Source organism: Camellia sinensis, chromosome 12 (genome assembly GCF_055761805.1).
Source record: "Camellia sinensis isolate YWXY chromosome 12, ASM5576180v1, whole genome shotgun sequence".
NCBI lineage: Eukaryota > Viridiplantae > Streptophyta > Magnoliopsida > Ericales > Theaceae > Camellia > Camellia sinensis.
In genome coordinates, this window is record NC_138972.1 from 146,135,409 (window position 1) to 146,159,313 (window position 23,905).

Below are 23,905 nucleotides of genomic sequence, written 5' to 3' on the forward strand. Positions count from 1 at the left end.
CTCTCTCTCTCTAAAGCATTCCAAAACTCTAGGTTGAGAGCCTCTCACTCTAGAATACTCTCCCTCTCTCTACATTTTGATCTTGATTTAGTGAGACCCAACCCTTGTGTCTTCATTAAAGTGTTAGAGCTTCTCAAGACCTGTAACGCCCTCAAAATAAACCCATAAATCATGCATTCATTATATCTATAAACTTAAGAGAGTAGAACGTAATGCCATTCAACAGAGTATTCTTACAAAAGATATTACATGTTGACAACAAAAGTAAATGCCCTATAGACTTACAATTTTCCAAGTCAACACTTGGGTTCAACAAAAGTAGAGTTCTAACTCTTTACACAAAATAAGCCCATGGCTTGATATACATGTAATATACAAAAGAGAACAACAAAAAGAGCTATCAGCCTCAAGCTTCCCAAGCTACGTCCTTAGAGGTAGCATATCACCTGAACCTGAAAATGATGTCCCATATAGGGTGAGCCAACGCCCAGTAGAGATATGCTAAACATAATATGAGCAATAACTAAAACATTAGCATTTGATAAATGTTTAACTAATATAAACCAACATACAGCACAACCCAATTCCATAACAGATATGTCCATGTTTCATTCCATTTTCCTTTACTTAGCAATTTCGATTTATAAACATGGCTTAGAACCTGGCCAAACAATTCCCATGAGACTGCAGCTCATGTCAGAAACCTTTCCAATATCAACAATTTAAATGAGATTATAACTCATAATAAAACACTTTCATACTTCACAATTGACATGAGATAACAACTCATAATAAAACACTTCCATACTTCACAAATTATACACAGATTCGTTGTATCAATGGAGTCTATCCCCTATCTCCTCCCAAATAATATCCGGTTTAGGAGTCCATCCCTTATCTCCTCCTAAACCGTGGAGTACATCCTCTATCTCCTCCCACACAAAACAATGTTTATAAACAATTATCATATACACGATCAATCAATACACAAATTCGATGTATTATTCCAACCGTCATATTCGATGACATATTCAACCGATTAGTTTTAATTCACCAAATCATCATGCAGTGTCTACAACAATCAAGACCATCCTCCACTGATAGTCCAAAGCAATTATTTCTAAACAGCTAAATAAATGCATCAACAGATATATTATCAACAATTCTCAAAGGTGAGTGGTTGAGCAATCCAACTCCACCATTTATTCCCATATTTACCCAATTTCATTTATTCCAACTCAATTTCATGATTTCATAACCTTCCAAATTAATTATACAAATTAATTCGTAACAACAAATTAGGGCTTTTCTCTCTATTTCCTCAACATTGACCCAAAGGCTCAAATATCAACAACAAACATCAATAACCACATTTTAAGACCCATAATACACAAATATGGATCAAAAGAACAAAATCCCCCTTTATACATTTTGAAACCCTAACACCCAAAATTACCCAACTCAAACATTAAATCAAAATGACTATAGTTCATGTCACAGATCATAAAAATGAGTAGTTATCCTTACCTCAAAAGATGAGACCAAATAGAGATGATGAAGAATTTCCAAAGTGCTCCAAACTTCAAGATTTTCGGATCAAAATGAAGAGCAAGCCAAACCCCATACTTTTTACAAAGGGACAAGGGTGGAAGATCACTCAGACTAGATCAAACCTTAGAGAGAAGTTGAAATCTAGAGAGAGGAGCTCTCTAATGGAGGTTTTGAAAAGTTAGAGAGAGAAAAGGCACCAAAAAATGATCCAAAAAGTCAAAATTCGGACTGATATACAAACAGGTCTGCTCAAGCGTGGGTTTCTCCGCTCGAGCGTCAGACACAGACTTATGCTCGAGCGTCAAAAGTGTTGCTCGAGCGCCGGATGCACACTTCTAGAAGTTTTGCAGTCGATGGTCCCCTCTCGAGCGTGAAAGTGGACGCTCGAGCGTCCGATGACCTACAGAACAAAATACTGGGAGATGAATAATCACACTCGAGTGTCAAAATGCCCGCTCAAGCGGAGAAGCAAAAACAAAAGGGTCCGCTCCCCGCTCGAGAGTGGAGGCCAAAATCTGGGCATCAACTTTTGGTTTCCGAACACAACCAACCTGTTCCAAACCTGCCCAACGCAACCCAAGACTCAAATACAAAGAGTGAAGGATGGGAACGAGAATAAGGCAACAACACATCCACGGAACCGAGTCCGGAATACAATTAAACAATGAAGGGAAAACTGGGATCGCTATAACCTCCCCCCCTTAAAGAATTTCGTCCCCGAAATTAGTTACAAGTTTCAAAAACATGCTTTCTCAATTCTCAACAATATTACAATTCAATATTCATCAACCTGACCTATCACCGGTCATATCATCCCTTCTCAAGGGGCAATTTACAACATATTCTACAACATGCATTATCAATATGCATTCCTTGAATTTCAACAAATTCCAATACCATGTTCCACAATTCTATAACATATTCAATGCCAACAGTATATTTGCATTTTCGAACATAATTAACATATGCAATGTTAAAGTGAACTTCCATTTTTCAAGGCATATTCAACAATTTCCATAAACCAAAACATATACAATGTTTTACAACTTAAGACATATTCAATGCTCTTAAAGTTCACCATTACAACAAAATTCCCAATACATAATTAAACATTAACAAACAAGTCCGGATATTTCTCACGGGCCTCCAACTCACGTTCCCAAGTGGCTTCCTCCACTCCGTGATGTTTCCACAAAACCTTTACCAAAGGTATCGTCTTGCCTCACAAGACTTGTTCCCGCCTATCCAAGACCTGTACCGGTCTCTCCTCATACAAGGTATCCTCATCAGCCTCTAAGTTGGTCCAATCCAATACATGCGACGGATCCAACAAGCATACTAACATGAAACACGTCATGCACCCTGGACAACTGCGGTGGCAAAGCTAAACGTAGGCAACCTCGCCAATCCTCTCAAGGATCTCAAAAGGGCCAATAAACCGATGGGACAACTTCCCACTCTTCCCGAACCTCATCAAACCCCGCCTAGGTGATATTTTAAAAAAAGACGTGATCACCCGCCTCAAATGCCAAAGGCCTCCTCCTACGGTCAGCATAACTCTTTTGGCGACTCTGGGCTTTAACAAGCCTCCTACGAATAAGCTCAACTTTCTCCAGCGTTTCTCTCACCAACTCCGGGCCCAACAAAACACACTAGAGACCTACAAGGTCGGCTATACAAGGCCTCAAACGGTGCCATACCAATACTCGACTGGAAATTGTTGTTGTAGGGAAACTCCACTAAGGGCAAATGCCTCTCCCATGATCCACTAAAGTCAAGAACACAACCTCGAAGCATATCCTCAAGGATCTGAATAGTACGCTCGGACTGCCCATCAGTCTGAGGATGATAAGCCGTGCTAAAGGTCAATCTAGTGCCCAAGGCACTCTGCAAACTCTGCCACAACCTAGCAGTAAAACGTGGATCTCTATCTGAGACGATTGACACTGGGACCCCGTGCAACCTCACTATGTCCCGAACATACAAGTCGGCAAGGTGATCTACCGAATCTCTCACGCACATGGGTTAAAGTGCGCCGACTTAGTCAACCGGTCTACAACACCCAAATAGCATCACTACCCCGCTGAGTCCTCGGAAGACCTACAACGAAGTCCATAGTGACATGCTCCCACTTCCACTCGGCAATAGGCAAAGGTTGTAACAAATCCGCTGGCCTCTGATGCTCGGCCTTCACTTGCTGACAAGTAAGGCATTTCGATACAAAAACTGCTACATCCTTCTTCATACCCCGCCACCAAAACTGGCGACCCAAGTCATGATACATCTTAGTGCCTCCCGGATGCACCGCAAGGCATGAATGGTGAAACTCTCGGAGTACCTCCTCTCGGCAAGACTCTGGTACGAACAAACAGTCTCGGTATCTTACACTCAGGTTAGGATGCACAGTCAAACCCTTCTTAACCATCCCACTGGAGATCTTCTCTCGGAGGGATTCTACCTCAAGGTCACCTCTCTGTGCCTCTAACACTCGGGTCACAAGTGTAGGCTGCGCAACAACAAAAAACAAGGCCGCAGTCTCAACGGATTCGTCTAAAAGCAAATCAAACTCGCCAAGTGCACCCAGCATTTCCCACTCCCGGATGGCTATACAAGCTACATCACTAATGGATTTCCTACTAAGGGCATCAGCCACAACATTGGCCTTTCCAGGGTGATAGTGTAACTCGAAATCGTAATCTTCGATGAACTCCATCCACCTCCTCTGCCTCAAGTTCAAGTCTTTCTGTGTAAACAGGTACTTCAGACTCTTATGATCCGAGAACACCTCAAATTTCTCACCATAAAGGTAGTGCCTCCAAATCTTCAAGGCAAAAATCACAGCTGCTAATTCTAGGTCATGCGTAGGGTAATTTCTCTCGTGAATTTTCAACTGACGTAAGCCATAGGCTACCACTTTTCCCTCTTGCATCAACACACAACCCAAACCCTCTCGTGAGGCATCACAATAAACCGCATAACTCAAGCCTCTCTCCAGAATAATCAAAACCAGAGCGGTGGTAAGTCTAATTTTTAGCTCTTGGAACGACTTTTCACAAGTCTCACTCCATACAAATTTGACCGCTTTCCACGTCAATCTAGTCAACGGCAAAGCTAGCCTAGAGAAATCTTTCACAAACCGACGGTAATACCTAACTAATCCCAGAAAACTGCGGATCTCAAAAACACTCTTAGGCTGTGCCCAATCTTGCGCTGCCTCTATCTTGGATGTATCAATAGACACCCCTTCCCCGGAAATAACATGGCCTAAGAACTTAACCTCTCTTAGCCAGAACTCACACTTCCCAAACTTAGCATACAGCTTATGGGCTCTAAGCAACTCAAGCACCACTCTCAAGTGTTCCTCGTGCTCTTCCTCAGAAGGTGAATAAATCAGGATGTCGTCCACAAAAACGACCACGAAACGATCCAAGAATTCCCGGAAGATCCAGTTCATCAAATCCATAAAGACTGTCGGTGCATTGGTGAGCCCAAAAGGCATCACCAAAAACTCATAATGGCCATACCGCGTATGGAATGCCATCTTCGGGATATCTTCCTCCCTGACCCTCAACTGATGGCAACCCGATCTCAAGTCTATCTTAAAGAAACAACGGGACCCTTTCAACTGGTCGAACAGATCATCTATACGGAGCATAGGGTATTTGTTCTTAACCGTAGCCCGATTCAATTTCTGGTAATCAATACAAAGTCTCAAGGCCCCATCTTTCTTTTTAGCAAAGAGGGTCGGTGCTCCTCACGGCGAAGTACTAGGGCGAATGAAGCCCTTATCTAACAACTCTTGGAGCTGAATCTTCAACTCACTCAACTCGGCTAGGGCAAAACGATAAGGTGCATTGGAAGTCGGCGTCGTGTCGGGCACTAAGTCAATAAAGAATTCTACCTCTCGATGGGGTGGCAAACTAACAAGGTCCTTGGGAATGACGTCCAAGTACTCACAAACCACTCTCGGCAATACAGTCTGGGTCTCATCACACTCATTACTCATAAAGCTAGCGAGAAGACCGCTAAGTTCACTTCGCCCTCACGGATCATACACCGGTGGCAACACTCTACCAACTCGATCCCCCAAGAAATGGAAACAATCCTCGCTCAAGGTCCATACAGTGACCCTCTGGCGGTAGCAATCAATAACAGCCCGGTATGACGATAACCAGTCCATACCCAAAATCACATCAAAACCCGACATAGCCATAACCACAAAAGAAAATGGAAGCCGACGATCAGCGACCTCTATATCACAGCCCCGACACCCTTGTTTCAAAATCAACTCGCCCCCAACAGGTGATACAACAAAAATAGGAGAAGCTAACTATGCCAACCCCAAAATAGATGCAAATGTAGCAGATATAAAGAAATGGGATGCACCCGTATTAATCAACACATTGGCAATTGAGTTGCAAAACAAAAAGGTACCTCTCACAACAGATGGAGCCGGTACAAGATCCTGCACAGTAACAGCATACACGCGTCCTGAAGGTCTCTGATCTACCTGGTCACCTCTCGGAGCAAAAGACTGCTGCACAGATTGAGACGATGAAGCCCCCTGATTGGCCCTCGAGGCCTTAACTGACTGTGCGGGCTGAAAACTCTGCGTCTGCCTCGCACCAGATGCACCAGATGTGCCACTCAACTACGGGCAATACCTTTTCAGGTGCCCCGCCTGACCACACTAGTAATAAGAGAGCGGCTGGCCTCTGCCCTGACTCTAGCTCTGAAGTCGAGCCGAAGATGAAGTTGCTCTCTGCCCTCCTCCCCTCAGCGGGCAAACTGGAGACTTGTGGCCCAGCTGACCACACTTGTAACAAGTAACGTCTCCCTGATTACCTCTCCCCGAGCCTGTACTCGGCACTGGAAAGGTAGATCTTGCAAAAACACCCTGAGACTGCTGAGAGTTAGAACCCCTCTGCCTCCTGCCATCCCCCAGGCCATCCTGACTCCTCTTGGAGCCCCTCATCCTCTCCTCCTCCTCCTGCATAATGATCTCCATGGGCCGCAGCATCCACAAGGCGTCCATACTCCCGAGTCATAGGCCCAGCAACCCTAACCTTGAGTTCGTGCCTCAACTTCCTCTCGAACTCAAGATAACGGCGTTCCTCAGACGCCACTAGCTTAGGTGCAAATCTGGATAAACTGGTAAATGCGGCCTCAAACTCGGCCACTAATGAACTTAGCTGCTTGAGCTGACAGAACTGATCTCTCAACTTCTTCCTGACAGCGGGAGACAAAAACTTCTCCTAGAAAGCATCTACAAAGGCCTCCCATGTGCCACCAGCTAGAAGGACGCCAAGGTCACCTTCAATGCCCCGTCTTCGATGCCAAGCATCTCAAACATCTTAGTCATCTTTTTGATTGCGTAGACCGCATGTTTTGATTGCGTAGACCGCATGTTTAATTCCATTACTTGCGTAGACCGCATGTTTTGATTGCGTAGACCGCATGCTTAATTCCATTACCTGCGTAGACCGCATGTTTTGCTTGCGTAGACCGCATGTTTAATTCCATTACCTGAGTAGACTGCATGTTTCGATCGCGTAGACCGTATTTCATTACCTGCGTAGACCGCATGTTTTGCTTGCGTAGACTGAATGTTTAATTTCATTACCTGCGTAGACCGTATGTTTTGATTGCGTAGACCGCATGATTTATTAATCTCATTACCTGCGTAGACCGCATGCTTTACTTGCGTAGACCGCATCTTCTTTAATTTCATTACCTGCATAGACCGCATGTTTTGATTGCGTAGACCGCATGTTTAATTTCAATACCTGCGTAGACCGCATGTTTTGATTGCGTAGACCGCATGTTTAATTTCAATGCCAGCGTAGACCGCATGCTTCACTTACATATTCGTATTTTCACAGCATTGTTATACTCCCTACTTGCTTTGCGTTGTCACGCGTTTCGAGTACACTACTTTGCATATTGCTAACGATATTGTACCTGTTAAGTTTGTTTTCTTTTCAGGCACGATATTGTATGTACGGTTCATTTGAGGCTGGTGCAACCAGACGAGCCGCACAGGTATTGTATCCTCCGAGTGAGACGCATTGAGAATTGCATAATTCTCTTATATCCTTTCTGCATTGTAGTGTAGTTTGGTGTATGCTAGCTTAAAACTGTCGCATGTATGCTTCGTTACAGCTTTCTTTGCATGATCTGGTTAGAAACAGCATTGATCAAGTGCTTTTCCAACAAGACTCCCGGAAACCCAAGGATCCAATCAACATCCTAGAAACTAAATCCCATACCCAAGTAGTCACATAAACATGTTATCACATAAGCATATAACACTACATCTAACTCTCTAACACGCGAGACAAACCCATTGTGGTACTAACCACTTCCCACGTACCCAAAGTATTCAAACCCGGTATGTTTTGATACCAAGTTGTAACGCCCTCAAAATAAACCCATAAATCATGCATTCATTACATCCATAAACTTAAGAGAGTAGAACGTAATGCCATTCAATAGAGTATTCTTACAAAAGATATTACATGTTGACAACAAAAGTAAATGCCCTATAGACTTACAACTTTCCAAGTCAACACTTGGGTTCAACAAAAGTAGAGTTCTAACTCTTTACACAAAATAAGCCCATGGCTTGATATACATGTAATATACAAAAGAGAACAACAAAAAGCTGTAGACACCCCATTTTTGACCGTCCTCAAGACTTGGACGTCAACGTTTGAATACTCGATGATTATCCTTGTTTGTGTTCGTTTGGAGTTCCCGGAGGTCTCGGCTCGCGTGCCCTACCTCAGGATCTCCCAACTCAACCGTTTAGTGTCTGGTTTTGCACCAAACACTTGCATCTTGCCTTTGAGAGGCAGGGTAGGGCTTGTGGACCATCCCTACACCCCACCGGCAGTGGCTAGAGGCCACCGGCTGGTTTTTTGCTGCTATCGGCACTTTTGTTTGCCGGTCGGCACATTTTATTGCCGGTCGGCACTGTTTTTTGCCGAAATGGCATTTTTGGGCAGCCGACCACTCTTCATCCACTTTATGGAGATATTTTGTGCCAGCTGTGATAGCTGGCACCAACTCTTCCCCCCTCCATACACATGTATTGAGGGATCTCCCTCTAAGCAAGCTTGTTGAATAAGCTTTGCAAGAGGGAGTCTTATAAGAGGAGGGCCTTCCTCTTTGATCTAGGTTAGCTTCTTGCAACCAAAAACCAGGCCTTTGAGATATAGATACATATTATCTCTATACCTCCCCCTCTCTCCTCCTTTGTGTGTGTTTCTTAGCTCAAAAGGTGGTTTTTACCTTACTTTTGCACCATTACACACACCATTACACCTTACTCCGAGATTGAGGGACTTGGGGGGTTGTTTCTTGAGTTTTTGGACTGGTTTTGATCCAAAGAAGGAGGCTAGACCATTTGTTCTTCAAAGGTTCTTCAAGGGTGAGCATCTTGATTTATATTCCCCAAACTTGCAATAGTTTTTTACCTATCTAGCTTGCTGTTTTAGCTCTTGTGTATAACATAAAAAGGGCTTGTATTTTCCTGCTCTAGCACTTTCATTAAGGTCATTTTGTGGTTTAAGTGCAAACTCTCCCTTCTAAGCCTTGTTTGATCCATTTTGGTGCCTCTTTCATAAGGTTTTGTCCACTTCAGTGTTTTGGTCCTTTGACCACTGAAAAATCAGTGTATTTTAGTGTAAAAAAAAATGGTTTGAAGTCTTGCATAGGGGAGGGACACCCCTCTCCCTTCATGGTTTGTTTCCATGCTTTTTTGGGCTCAAAAGGGTAGCATGTGTGCTTGATGATCCTTGGCCTCATTTCAGGATTTTTTTAGGTATTTTAAGTCATATGTAACCTCTGTTTTTGGCCGGATTTGTGCCTCCTTGTATGCCTATAATACTTGCTTTGTATTGCTCCATTTTGCTTAGAAATACACCTCATGATTAGGCCATGATTCTTGTGTATGTTGGCTTAGTTCCATGAAGCTTTTGGTATTGTTTTTTTCCATGCTTAAAGTCTGTTGGTTATCCTTTTGATCATGCTTGACATGTTTGTTAGGGTTACTTTGTATTTTGGCTTGAAAGCTATGAGCATGTTGGCTTCTAGCATGCATGTTTGTGATTACCTTCATGATTTTAACATCATCAAGGGCCACATTTTAGCCCAAGAATCATGTTTGTATGTGTGCATGCATGACCTCTTTCATGCCTTGAGGGTGTGTCCTCTTATGCCTAGGAGTGGCCCTTAGTGCATTTGTTTCATGGGAGGTACTTTAGCTGTCATATTAGGAGGTTTTTGGGGTCCCATTTTGCATGTAAAAATTCTGTTTTTTACTTGTTTTAATCATGCCATGAGTGGTCATGTTGATGAGTGTGAAATGTTTCCTTTTTTTTGTGCCTTAACCATGGAACTTTTGGCTTGCATGTTGGCATGAACATTAGCCCACCTATCGGACACTTTTGGCCACTGTTTTGAGGAGGGTGAGGGTCTGCCCCCTTGCCATTTTAAGCCATCTTTGCATGATTGCTTCATGATTGATGCATGGTTGCTTCATATGTTGTTGTAGCATGATAATTCTATTACTCAAAGTGTCCATGTTTACATCACATTTGTGTCTTGTATGTCTCATATTGCATGCTTGCCATACTAGTTGCATGATTCTTGGCATACCTTGCACGTTGATATCATGTTGCATTTTGAGTCATGTTTTGCATAACATGCATTGCATTACTTGGTTTGGGGTGTCAAACCAAGTGTGAGAGTTGAGGGGCGTTCATACCACAAGTGATGTAACGCGTTTCGGAGTTCATTGTGTTTGTTGCATACATCCTTACATTAAATGGCAAATTTGATCCCTTGAGTCATCATGCACCATTGATGGCTCAAAGATTGAAGGTCATGCTTCTTTGAGTTTCAAAACATGATAGGAAGTATGACCATGCTTACATGTGTCCAAAAACTCCATGCCATGCACTGTCTGTTCTCTGTTTGCTGTCAAATTGTCTTCTGCAGGAAGTTTCTGCCGACCGGCAGAATTTAATGCCGACCGGCACTATCTGGAGTGCCGAGGAATCCAACAAATGCCGATGGGCATTGTGAAGTGCCAGTAGTAATTCTGTCCGGCCGGTGGTGCTCTGCAAGATGCAAGGAACTTGCTCCAGTACTTTTGGCAATTTTCAAAAAGACAAGACAGTACAAATAGAGGCGGCAGGAGTACAGTACGGGTTTTTCGGGCGAGACAGATTCGAGCATGCACCATTCGCGCATCCCGAGGCAGAGGCTGCGGCTGCCCTCTTCTTTCCTTTGCCATCTTTTCTTTTAAATTAACTTAGAAATCTTGTAATAATTTTATTCGTTTATTATTTGGGACTGTAATATTTATTTGGGTCCTCCGAGCGAGGGCAAATCTGTAATAAGTGTGTGTGGGTGGTGTGTATGTCTTCCAACCCCACTTCTTTCTTCCCTTTTATTTACCTGCTTACGATAGTAGATTAGGGCATATTTGAATTTAGCATACCTTATGCTATGCATGCGTGCATTCATGCATTTGTACTGCATGTATTGGGCTCGGTACATCATACTAACCGCATTCGCATTTTCAAATTCCAAATCGAATATGTGATAATTGAGCGCATTACATATGCCATGTTTAGGTTAACCGAGCCTACCTAAATTGCATCCTGTATGTGTTGCATTAGGCAAATTAACATAAACTAGGACATGCATATTTGCTAACTAGTTTATTGTTTTGGCACGGAGTACAATGTAAGTAGTTATGCTTTAGCATCCAGCATGCGTGTGAGTGTTGCCAAGATAGTATGCTTGCCATGCGGTTAAGTGCTTACATGAAATAAACTGCTTGAATGCCTGTGGGTGGAGGTCAAATCGCTTAAATTGGGATAATGCGTTAAAACTGTGCATTTTAAGCCCACTAGGTAGTGGCAAAATCATCTTTTCTAAAAGCCCACTTGAGGGTGGCAAAATCTGTATTTTAGCCTACTTGCGAGTAGCAAACCATTTTCAAAAACAAACATGAAATGTTTTGTTCCAATTTGGGCGATTTGGTCTATACTTGTTTGCTGCGCGCATAACATAGTAACTCTAGGCTAATAATCGGGATAAGAACACACAACGTTTTCAAAACAAGATATCACGGTTAGTAGAGGTCGGTCTTCGGACCGGGCGAAAGGGGGTCTCATAGCTGACCTTCCCCGATCGTACCTAAGCTCCCGAGCCGAGACAACTCCGGTGATGACGGACATGTGGCCTTCGGCACCGAGTCAGGGTTTCCTAAATTTCCCCATTTAAAAATATTTAGGTGGCGACTCTGTATCTGGCAAAGCAGTCCATGTTTGGCACTTCTTTTCAAAAAATTTGTTTCTCAAAACGATTTGCCAGATTTGGACTCTTTGGTTCAAGATTAAGAACCGTGACACAAATCGAGTCCGAACTGTAGCATGAGGCCCCACGCGGGCGCGTCTACAAGTGCTATCAGCCTCAAGCCTCCCAAGCTACGTCCTTGGAGGTAGCATATCATCTGAACCTGAAAATGATGTCCCATATAGGGTGAGCCAACACCTAGTAGAGATATGCTAAACATAATATGAGCAATAACTAAAATATTAGCTTTGATAAATGTTTAACTAATATAAACCAACATACAGCACAACCTAATTCCATAACAGATATGTCCATGTTTCATTCCATTTTTCTTTACTTAGCAATTTCGATTTATAAACATGGCTCAAAACCTGGTCAAACAATTCCCATGAGACTACAGCTCATGTCAGAAACCTTTCCAATATCAACAATTTAAATGAGACTATAACTCATAATAAAACACTTTCATACTTCACAATTGACATGAGATAGCAACTCATAATAAAACACTTCCATACTTCACAAATGATACACAGATTCGCTGTATCAATGGAGTCTATCCTCTATCTCCTCCCAAATAATTTTTGGTTTAGGAGACCATCCCCTATCTCCTCTTAAACCGTGGAGTACATCTGTAGACACCCCATTTTTGACCGTCCTCAAGACTTGGACGTCACTGTTTGAACACTCGGTGATTATCCTTGTTTGTGTTCGTTTGGAATTCCCGGAGGCCTCGGCTCGCGCGCCTTGTCTCAGGATCTCCGAACTTGACCGTTTAGTGTCTGGTTTTGCACCAAACACTTGCATCTTGCCTTTGAGAGGCAGGGTGGGGCTTGTAGACCATCCCCACCCATCACCGGCAGTGGCTAGATGCCACCGGCTGGTTTTTGCTGCCACCGGCAAAATAGTCTGCCGGTCGGCACTATTTGTTGCCGGTCAGCACTTTTTTGTGCCGGTCGGCACTTTGTTTGGCCAAGATGGCATTTTTTGCCGGCCGATTGCTGTTCATCTGCTTTTGCAGATATTTTTGGACAGCTGTATAACTTTTGCTCCCCTCCATACACGTGTATGGAGGGATCTCCCTCTTGCAAAGCTTGTCTTGTAAGCTTTACAAGAGGCTTATAGGGAGAGCTCTCTCTAAGGAAAAAGAAGAGAGGTTTTTAGACATTTTAGAGAGAGAGAAGACAGAGGAGAGCTCTGGTTTTCTAGGGTTAGGGTTAGATACACTCACCTATCTCTCTTTCCTTCTCATTTTGCACACTAGGTGTTTTGTGCCTTACTATTGCACACAAACACCTAGTGTTTCACCTTCCTCTAGGAGCTGAGGTTCTAAAGAGTGTGTTTTGGAGTTTTTGTCTTGGATCCAAGCTCAAGGAGGCCATTGGAGCATCTTTGTTGAAGAAGGCATCAAGGGTAAGAAACTAGTCCCTTTTTCCCCTATTTTTGCTTTGATTTTATACCTACCTTAGAGCTGTTTTTGTGCTTGTTGTATAACATAAAAAAGTTCTGTTTTTAAGCCCTCTTTGTTGTTTATTAAGAGTGTTTTGTTGTTTGAGAGGTGTTGACCACCCTTAGGCCTCAAAAGGCCTCATTTTGAGCCATTTTGTGCTAGCTCCGGGATTTTGGTGTTAAGGTCTCTTCACCACTGAAATCTTGAGGGATTTCAGTGGTGAAGATGATGCTTTGAAGTCCCAAGAAGGAGAGGGCCACCCCCTCTCCTTGTTGTCCTTGAAAAGGGCACATTTTGGCCTCTTAAAGAAGCCTATGCTTGAGTGTGTGTTGAGCATATTTGGTTTGTTTTTCATGCTTATATATCCATGATATAACATGATTTCAAGTTGGTTTTGGAACTCCATGCATGTTTAGCATAGTTGCCATGTAATGCCCTATTTGTGCCTTAATGTGCCTTAGGTTGTTAGCCTTTGTTGGAGCATGTTTTAGGCTTAGTCTTGTGAAGTTTATGTGCTTATTTTGCCATGCTTTAGCTCTGTCCATAGTCGTTTGGGTTGATCTTTGCATGCATTATATAGCTCCTTTGTATTTGGGCTTGTTGGCCTTGAGTATGTGCATGTGTAGCATGCCATCTTTGCATTGTTTTAGTGATTTGGGATCATTCTACATGTCATTTCAGTCCCATTTCCATGCTTGTTTGATTGCCTCGCATGCCTCTTTAATGCTTTGAAAGCATGTTTTGCAATGTTCCATGTTTTGGTGCCTTTGCATGCCTTTGAATTTGGGCCACTTAGATGCCATCTAAGGAGTCCTTTGGCCTTGTTTTAACATGCTAAAAATCTGTTTTTAGTTGTTTAATGCATGCCATGTTTGGTCATGATAAGTGTAGTTCAATGCCTTATCGACTTGCCTTGAACACTTGGACTTTTTGTTGCATGCTTGACTTGATTTATAATTTGATTTGGCATCATTTTATAACATGATTTTAAGGCTCATGTTGCATGCTAATTTGTCCATGTTTCCTTCTTTCAAGTGTGCTTGAATGTTGTTTGATTCATGCTTAAGTGTTGGTCCTTATGAGCATGTGTGTGTGCATGCCATTTAGCTCTCACTCTTTAGCACTTATGGCTACTGTTTTAGGCCTATTTTAGAGTCGCCTAATTCATGTTTAAGTCCATCTTTGCACTCATTTGTATTGCCATATGCATGCTTGTATGCTTGCATAAGTGTTTTGCCATGCCATGTTGCATCCTTAGCTTGTATGCCTAGGTTGCATTGCATCTTGCATGCATGCCTTGTTCCTTGAATTGGTGATAGGAATTGGGCCTAATTTGTTTGATTGGTGTGCATCGCATTTGAAACCAAAGTTGCATACTTGGTTCTTTGGGCCATCATGCATGGAAATGCGTGATTGGTGGTCCGAGAACCGAGGCACATGTCCCTTTGAGTCATCACAATGATAAGAGACATGGTTAGTGCATACATGTCTTGAAATATGCTGTCATGCCTTGTTTTGCCCTCTGTTGCTGTGAGTTGCAGGTTCTGCAGGAATACTATGCCGACCGGCAGTGTAATGTGCCGACCGGCACAATTTTCTCTGCCGACAGACCCTATTTTGTGCCGATGGCCATACTACACTGCCGGTGGAAGTTTCATTCAGCCGGTGATGATCCCCTCTGTCCAAGGATGCATTCCTGAGGCTTTGACAGCCTCCAGAGGAGGAAAGGAAGGAAAACAGAGGCAGCTTGCGCATGGTGGCACGCTTCCCGAGGCGTTTTTCTGCTTTAATTAATTAGTTAATTTGTTAATTAGTTAATTTGTAATATTAATTAGCTTGTGTAGTTAATTAATTTGTAATATTTATTTGGTCCCTCCGAGCGAGGGCAAATCTGTAATAAGTGTGCGTGAGTGTGTGTATGTCTTCCAACCTCACGTCTTTCTTCCCTTTTATTTACCTGCTTTGATGGTTAGTAATAGGGCACGTCTAATTTAGCATACCTTATGCTATGCATGTGTGCATCCATGCATTTGTATTGCATGCATTAGGCTCGGAACATCATGCTAATTGCATCAATGCTTCAATTCCAAACTGAATATGTGATAACTGTGCATTTTCACATGACATGTTTAGGATAGCCGAGCTTATTCTAGTAACATTTTGTATGCGATGCATTAGGCACTTCACATGGACTTGGATCATGCATGTTTGCTAACAAGTTCTTTGTTTTGGCACGGAGTACTATGTAAGTATTTCCGCTTTAGCATATCACATGAGTGTGAATGTTACCATGACAGCATGCTTAACATGTGGCTAGATGCTTATATGTTATAATTGCTTGAATGCCTGTGGGTGAAGGTTGGATTTGTTTGAGTTGGAAGAACTCATTGAAATCCGTGTTTTAGCCTACTTGCGAGTAGCAAATTCCAAAGCATTTTCGAACCGAACGGATATGCAATGTTTATTTCCAAATTAGGCAATCTAGTCTATACTTGTTTGCTGCGCGCATAACATAGTAATTCTAGGCTAATAAATGGAATAAGAACACATAAAGTTTTCAAATACGGATATCATGGTTAGTAGAGGCCGGTCTTCGGACCGGGCGAAAGGGGGTGCTCATAGCTGACCTTCCCCGATCGTACCCAAGCTCCCGAGCCGAGACAACTCCGGTGATGACGGACATGTGGCCTTCGGCACCGAGTCAGGGTTTCCTAAATTCCCCCATTTTAAAATATTTAGGTGGCGACTCTGTATCTGGCAAAGCAGTCCATGTTTGGCACTTCTTTTCAAAAAAATCTGTTTCTCAAAACGATTTGCCAGATTTGGACTCTTTGGTTCAAGATTAAGAACCGTGACACAAATCGAGTCCGAACTGTAGCACGAGGCCCACGCGGGCGCCGTTACAGTTTCTGGCGACTCTGCTGGGGAATATTTAGAGAGCTTGACTCGAACTCGTGATATCCTGTTTTGATCTCATTTATGTGTTTCTTTGCATTGCATGTGCATTGGTGCGCCTAGGAACACAGTGTTTGCCATCTGCCATTCCTGAACGATTTGCCGGAGGCTTGTCTTGTCAAGGCATGTCCATAAGGCTGACCGGCTATGGGCTCTGACAGCATGGGAACACAAACCCCGGTTTACCAGGGCACCCTTTTGACCATTCGACCTAGTGCATATCGAAATCCATAGTGACCATTCCAAACTAGGACAGGTTGCTCACCCGATGTTAGGTTGTTTGAAACCGCTGTGTGCGTAGTGAAACCCTAGCTCCTGACAAAATAGGACAGGGAAACCCTACCCCAATATAGGGGTGTTTTGTTCTCTTTACTTACTATGTGCTTTTAGAGTGTTGCTCTACAGGAACGCACATGTCAGTTTGCAAGTTTGAGTATCTAACCTGGGGACACCAGTATCAGTATCAGTTGTAGGAATCAGTTATCCGCGGGTATCGGTTCAGTTTTCGGGAACAGAAATTTGGGAACAGTGATCAGCAGTAGGGTACAGTTGTTTAGCTACACCCGTGTTTGATCAGTTTGGGCTGAAATGCTGTCTGTTTTTTCCTTTCAAGGTTCAGAGAGTCGCAGAGTTGAAACAGAATAGCCAGTGTCCCCCTTTGCTGAGGCAAGATTTATGGCGGCACAAAGTTCAGAAGAAATTGTGGTTATGGCAGCTGTATCGGAGCAGGGGACCGCTCCGCAGAGTGAGGCCAATATCAGTATGTCATACCCGCCCAGGTCGCCCGTTGTGCACCCGGTTTGGGCTCCCCAGTTATACCAGGCTCGTGAGCCCACCACCTTCGAATTGATGGGGATGATAGGCGATCTCCAAAGGTCTGTGGCAGACCTCGCCTATGGAATGTCGGCTTCACCGCCAGCGGCGCCGTACGCCGGGAATTTTGTACCACAGGAGCCCCCACTACTGGGGCGGATTGTGATAGAGCTCAGCCAGCCAGAGGTGGCTTCCGGCTATAGCCACGATATGTCAGCACCAACCCAGACCCTCGATCAGGCTGAGGCCAGAGGAAAAGACAAGGCAAAGGCAGATGCCGATCCTATTGAACAACTGCTGTGGGCAGTCGAGGCTTTGAAGGCCAGAGGGATGAACAAGCAACAAACATCTGCAATAGTGACCAAAGCTATAGATGATGCTTTCCCCGCTCCAACCAAAGGCAGTTCAAGCCAGACAGAAAACTGGGATGGGCCCCGTCATGCCCAGACAATTCCAGTAGTTCCCAACCCTGCACCGGGGAAGGTTCAAAAAGCCAAGGCAGCGCCAGCTGATCCTTTCGCCAGCGCATCTGGCAAGAATCCTCAAACTGCAAAGTACCTGCCCCGAGGGCGCAGGGTTTTTCACGACCTCCACATGCCTTTGTCTAGGGCATTGTTAATATTGGCAAAGAATGGGCATCTTAAGCCTTTGGAGCCCCGGCCACTCCCGAAGAATCTCCCCGCCACTCATGATGCTACCTTGTACTGTGCGTACCACCAACAGTCCGGCCACAGTACCGATGGATGTTCCCGCCTTCGTCATGAAGTGCAGGATTTGATCGATAACAAGGTTATCCTACCACCCACCTCAGGCAAGCCCGTCACCACTCAGTTGTTGGATTTCGAGGGCTCAGATACTGCGAGTATGTAAAGTGAACCGCCTGCGGGCAACATTTGATACATTTTTGGGTGAAGCGTCTGGCACGCATTTTTGAGTATCGGTGAAACCGAGTTTTTGTAAATCCTGGCTTGGATATCGAGTCAGTCTTTTGTTTTGAGTCTGTCTCTTTGTCTTGAGTCAGTCTTTTTTTGCTTAAGGGTCTGCCTTGTTGTATCGAGTCAGTCCCCGTTGTATATAATACCAGGTGATTCTGGGGTTGTTGTCCCGAACACCGTTTTGTTTTGTAATTATTATCTGTTTTTGTTTTGAGTCTGTTTCTGCCGAGGGGCCAGTTGCACCAACAAAGCCGATCAAAACAGCTGTTGCTATCTCAACTTCATGCTTGCTTTCAGCATAAGGACCAGAGAATTTGAATGGGCTGACAATACATCTCGCCTGCTATCCTGTGTGCCCAAACTCATTGCATTAACCTAAGTTTTTCAAAAAAAAAACTTTTGAACACTGCGGTGATGAAAACGAAGGGGAAGGAATTCCTCGGGTTTTGCAAAATTTTGATCATTTTGAGAGAAAGAGAGGCGTGCTAAGCCTTTTTATGAATGAAATCATGCTTGTCGGCGTGAGTACTGAGAAGGACCCTGGCCTGATCCAGATTGGTTCCACACTATCTTCGGCGCGAGCGATTTGTCGCTTTCTTAAAAACTTTCAAAAGCAAATGTTTTACGCAGCCCTGCGAAGACCTGTGTGGAATCACTCTTGAGATTGCGCAGCCTAGGATTGCTCTTAGCCTCAAGATTCAACCTATTTGTTTTCCGAATTTGAACCCGTTCAGAATGTTCAGAAAGTTCAACGGACAAACGCCATGAAAGGCCCGCGTGGCCGGTTTCGAAACAGCCCTCGAGCAGAAGGCACCAAGGCCGAATCAGAAGGAGTAGATCTCGCCGGAAGAAGCTCGTAGAGTAACCCTGATGGATTCTCCGCAAATCAGTTCAACAGCCGTTCTCCTGGACACAGAGAGGCTTCAATTCAATTTCAAAAAAAAAAGACCATTTGGCATGGACTTGCTACTCTTTTACCCTTTGAGAGGCTCGCTGGGCCGAAAACCCGGAAGGGCGACCCAGGCAAAAGTTAGAGCAAGAGAAAAATACAAAAAGAAAGAAGAAAAAAAAATAGAAAAGAAAAAGAAATGAAAAAGAAATAGAAAATGAAAAGAAGCTCGCAAGGTCGAAAACCCGCATTGGGCGCCTTGGCAAAAGTGAGAGCCAAACAAAGTGAAGGTTAAAATACCCGAGTGGACCTTAACCGGAACTACGTAAGGCTTGATTCCCATGTTTGGGATACGTAGGCAACTTCATCATGAAGTCCAGCCCCCAACGCTTTCATAAGCGTCTCAGTCCATGCAATGGTTTCGATTTCATCCCAAAGTCCAGTGGCCAACGCTCCCAAGGCGACTGTGTCCATATATGTGTTGTGACCGTCTTCGTCATCTCTGTGTCTGAGAGTTCGACCACCGCCAATGAAGACTGTCTGCGGACTGCTGCGGCACCATCCAAACAAGGGGCAACTTTCCGTTGCCGCGAGCCGCCGTGAGCCGCCATTCAAACTAGGGGCAACTTTCCGTTGCCTCCCACCCCCTTCAAACCAGGGGCAATTTGCCATTGCCTCCGATCCGAGGTTGCGCATCTCGAAGAGTAAGTTCCATGCTTGTTGAGCATCAGCTGTTTGAAAAATAGTTTTTGAAAATTTTTACTGAGGTTGACTATTTTCTCGAAAACTATTTCATTTTCCAAAACCGGACCATTGTCTTGGACCCAAAAGGAAAATTTTCAGTGCTTGCTGCCTGACTTGCATGCTTTTCAAATCAAAAGTCGAACAAGTACGTTAATCCGACTCTCGTTTTGATCAAAACCGTTTTAGTAGAAAGCAAAAACGAAAGAATGGTTAAAATGATGAACTAGGGGCACAGTTGAGCCAGGCGTTCTGTCTTTCCCCCGTCATCGACGTACTTACCAGAAGAGCGCTCTGCCCGCCGGAAGAAATAGCTGTGAGCTAACGGCATCGGGCGTGAACCCGCACCTTTCCATTTATCCATCAAATCACCCCGGGGAGGGATGAAAAAGGAGAGAATGAAGAATAGAGAGGTGTGAGTTGAGAGAAAAGAGAGGAAAAGGGTTTTGAGAGAAAATCCGAGCTTGAGAGCCGAGTGATGTGAGAATCACAAATCAGAAAGGGTGGGAAACAATACCCAGATTGAACTGGCTCCTCGTGGTCCGAGGTCCCCCATCTTTGGTTACGCGTCTGTGTGTCGTGTCTCTTTCATTTGACGGTCTCGTCTTTTGTTTTGAGTCTCTCCCGAGCGTGTCTCGTTGTGTTTAGGTCGTGCACCTCTTTATTTGAGTCCTTTCCGCTGTGTTCAGTGGTAGGCTCGATATCCCGGTTTGAAAAACCCTCATTTGATTTCAAAAATCATTTATGCTCAGAATGCTGTGCCATTCTCTACATTCGAGCGTATTTCGACTCCAACCGGTTCCGTCTTTGAGCTCCGTCCTGTCAGATTGGGCTGTTTGTTTGGAATTCGCTGTGTGCATGATGAACCGAATGCTGTGCTAAGGGCTGTATGCAGATCAATCCCCAACAGAGTAAGGGCCGTGTGTCAAGAATCAGGCAGTGAGTTGCTTGGGTTATTTTGCTGTTGGCTGTTTAAGTTATCTGATTATTACAGTGCAAGTATTCAATTTTCAGACAACCAATCAGTTCCATTTACATTGAGGTGTAACATGATGAGATGCGATGCAATGCATGAAGTGTGTAAATGTAAACACTTTTTCAGATAAAAAGTCTGTTTCATTTCACTATCTTTTTCAAATGTACAAGTTTTGGAAGCAAAAATCTGCCTGCGGCAGTACATGGTAATCTATCTACCAACAAAAAGAAAAGTACAAAGAAAGAAAGAAAAGATAGCAAAAATCTGCATCTATGTCCAGCGACTCCAAGGGCTGTCAGTCCGTCCTGGTCCTCTTCCTGGACGAGGGTCCAGGAGCATCATCAGCGTCGTCGTCAGAGCCCGAGCTAGAGCCGTCTCCGGTCTCCTCCTCCGATGACCCTGCCTCCGCCTCTGACTCCTCGTCGTCATCATCGTCCGGGGCTGGAGCTCGCGAACTGCTCCCAACGTGAGTACGCCCACCCCTAGTGCGGGGAAATATCCTACCCTCCTCATCTCTCCCCCGAGCAGGGACAGAAGGTCTAGCTGGAGCACCTCCTGCCGTGGGAATCTGGAAAGGAGGCTGAAAAAGTGCACAAAAGTGAAATGCATCAGTATACTGTAGACAGTTTATCAGTGTAGAATGCAATGTTGAATACAGTGTATGAATGCCGTGAGCAGTTTATCAGTACAGAGTTTAATGCAGAATGCAGTGTATGCAGTGTTCAGATACTGTGAGATCAGTGTATCAGGTGTTGTGCCGTGCATTAGATTATGTAAAGCAGTGAATGAATGGTTTGAGGCCAGTGTCAGAGGGACATACCGGTATGCTGTAGACAGACAGAAGGTCAAATGTCCGCTGGAGCATCCCCATCATCGAGGCATTCATCGCCAACGACTGACGGGTGTACTCAGAAGAAGCCTGCAAAGGTATCAGATGCATTAGTATTCTGTGGAATATCAAGTAAACTGAATTGAATAACTGTACAAAATATAGTAGAACATACCGGCGGCAAGTCGGGGATGTCAATGAACTCATGACCAGCCGGTGGAGGGGCGAAGGGGATCTGATAGGTCGACCCACCCTGCCCCTGGAAAGTCAGTACAGCAGGCAGAGCAGGCCAGCCAACTCCTCGTCCTCCCCGCACTCCGCCCCTGCCACGGACCCGGGTCCTCCTCGAAGATCCAGTCCCTGCTCCTGCTCCGACCCCAGCCGCCGATGCCACAGGCCTGGCCCCCTCTGCTCGACGGCCGCTCAAGGGGCGCATCAGGTACGTCCGCACGTACTCCTGATAGTCGCCGGTGCCTCGGAAGCCGGCCTCCTCCCAGCCGATGGAGTAATCATCCAGCTGCTCAGGGGTCAGCCCCTCGGTCTCCCTCATCTCTGCAGGAGGGTGAGCCGGGACTATCTGCTCAGGTAACCCGCGGGTCTGGCGTAGAAAACGCTCCCCCAGGTACCAAGCCCGACAGACCGGGCCCTCTAGCAAGATCCGGAAACGCGAGGTCTCCTCAGCACCAGGGAACCGACCCCGCATCGCCGACAACAAGGAAGCCCATGGCCGCCATGTGATCTGAGAGTAACAGACAGTTTGTTATCTACTGTTATTGAAACATGCAGTGGGAAAGCGAAGCTAAACGAACTGAAAGTAAAACATACCTCGGCCGGGGTGATGGTGTCGAAATATCGGCGGAAGAAGCCGAACGTCTCCCGTGGTCGCCGGGTGCATCCCCCGTCAAAGCGACTCGAAAAGGGAACAGCCGGAGGAGGCTCCGCAACTGGCACAGGTGCAAGCCTAGGGAAGTAGGCGTAAACTCACAACTACAAAACAGATGTCAGTATGACCATCAGATAAAGCAGGATATACAGAATGAAGCAGAAATGGCAGAGCCGTGTGGTGAGCCGTGTATTGTGTACAGTGTGAGCAGTGTACAGTCAGTGTGAAGCAGAATGTATGTGCGTGCCGTGTGTACAGTATACAGTAAGTGTAAAGCAGACTACAGTGTGTGCAGTGTACAGAGTACAGAAAGTACGAGACAGAAATGAAAAGTGGAGAAGAAATGTACCTCCCAAGCTCGCCAGTAACCTCCGAGCAGCTGGCCGCTGCCACGAGAAGCCGAGCTCATGTAGCCATAGAGGGTGGCCAGAGCAGCGCCGCCCCAGTTGTAGTGCAAGATGTCTCGGACGTCCACCAGTGCACTGAGAAGGCAGAGAGGCACGGTGTTCGCCCGGTCGGCGAAGATAGTAGTCCCGAACAGGAACATGAGGAAGCCGCGCGCACACCTCTCCTCATCCTCCGGAGTCATCTGCACCTCCTCCAAAACGGGCTGGACCCTGAACTGTGCCTCGAACCAGGAATATTGGACGAAGCCTGGACGAGCTAGCGGTGGGGCCTCCCCCAGTAGATGGACCTGAGCGGCGGTCCACTCATCCATGTCAGTGTCGAAGGGGATCGGATCACCCCCTACCCCGATGCCTGTGAGCATCGAGAAGTCATAAGGGGTCATCGTCATGTCCCCTGCGGCAGAAAAGTGGAAAGAATCGGTGGTGTCCCACCACCTCTCCGCCAGAGCGGCAAGAAGAGGTCTGCAGGTGGACAACCTGGAGAGTCCTCGGCAGAAGGTGCCGAAGCCCGCCCGATCCACGATACGCTGGACCGCATCAGGGAGCTCATCATACCACTCCCGTGCACCGGTATTCCCATACCCGCGAATGGTATGGGAACCCTCCTGCAAACAAAAAATGACAATGGCAAGACAACATTCAAAATGCAGTTTTGAAAAGACAGATATGGCATGTATGCAAGTTTGTCAGATTCAGGCAAATATCGGGTGCCGGTGTGCTTACAGTAAAATACGTGTGCTGTGTCAGCGTGTTTGGGTGTTTCAGAACAGATGTAGCATGTGTGCAAATTTGACAGATTCAGACAAATACTGGGTACCAGTGTATGTGAAGTAGAATGCAGTGTGTGCCGTGTGTTTGAGTAATTCAGGGCTAGTGCTGTGTGTGTGCATGTGTTAGTCTCAAGCAGATATCAGTTGTATGTATGTTTACAGTCAACTACGGTCTACGGCATATCAGATTTCAGCAATTAAAGAATACAGCTAACTATGGTAGTTTTGTATCCTACATTGCAGAAAGTAAAGCAGAAGATGAAGAGTTACCTCGGGAGTGCCGAATGAAAGGTGGGAGGTAGGCTCGCGCAGCAGTAGCTCAGGGGCCGCGTACC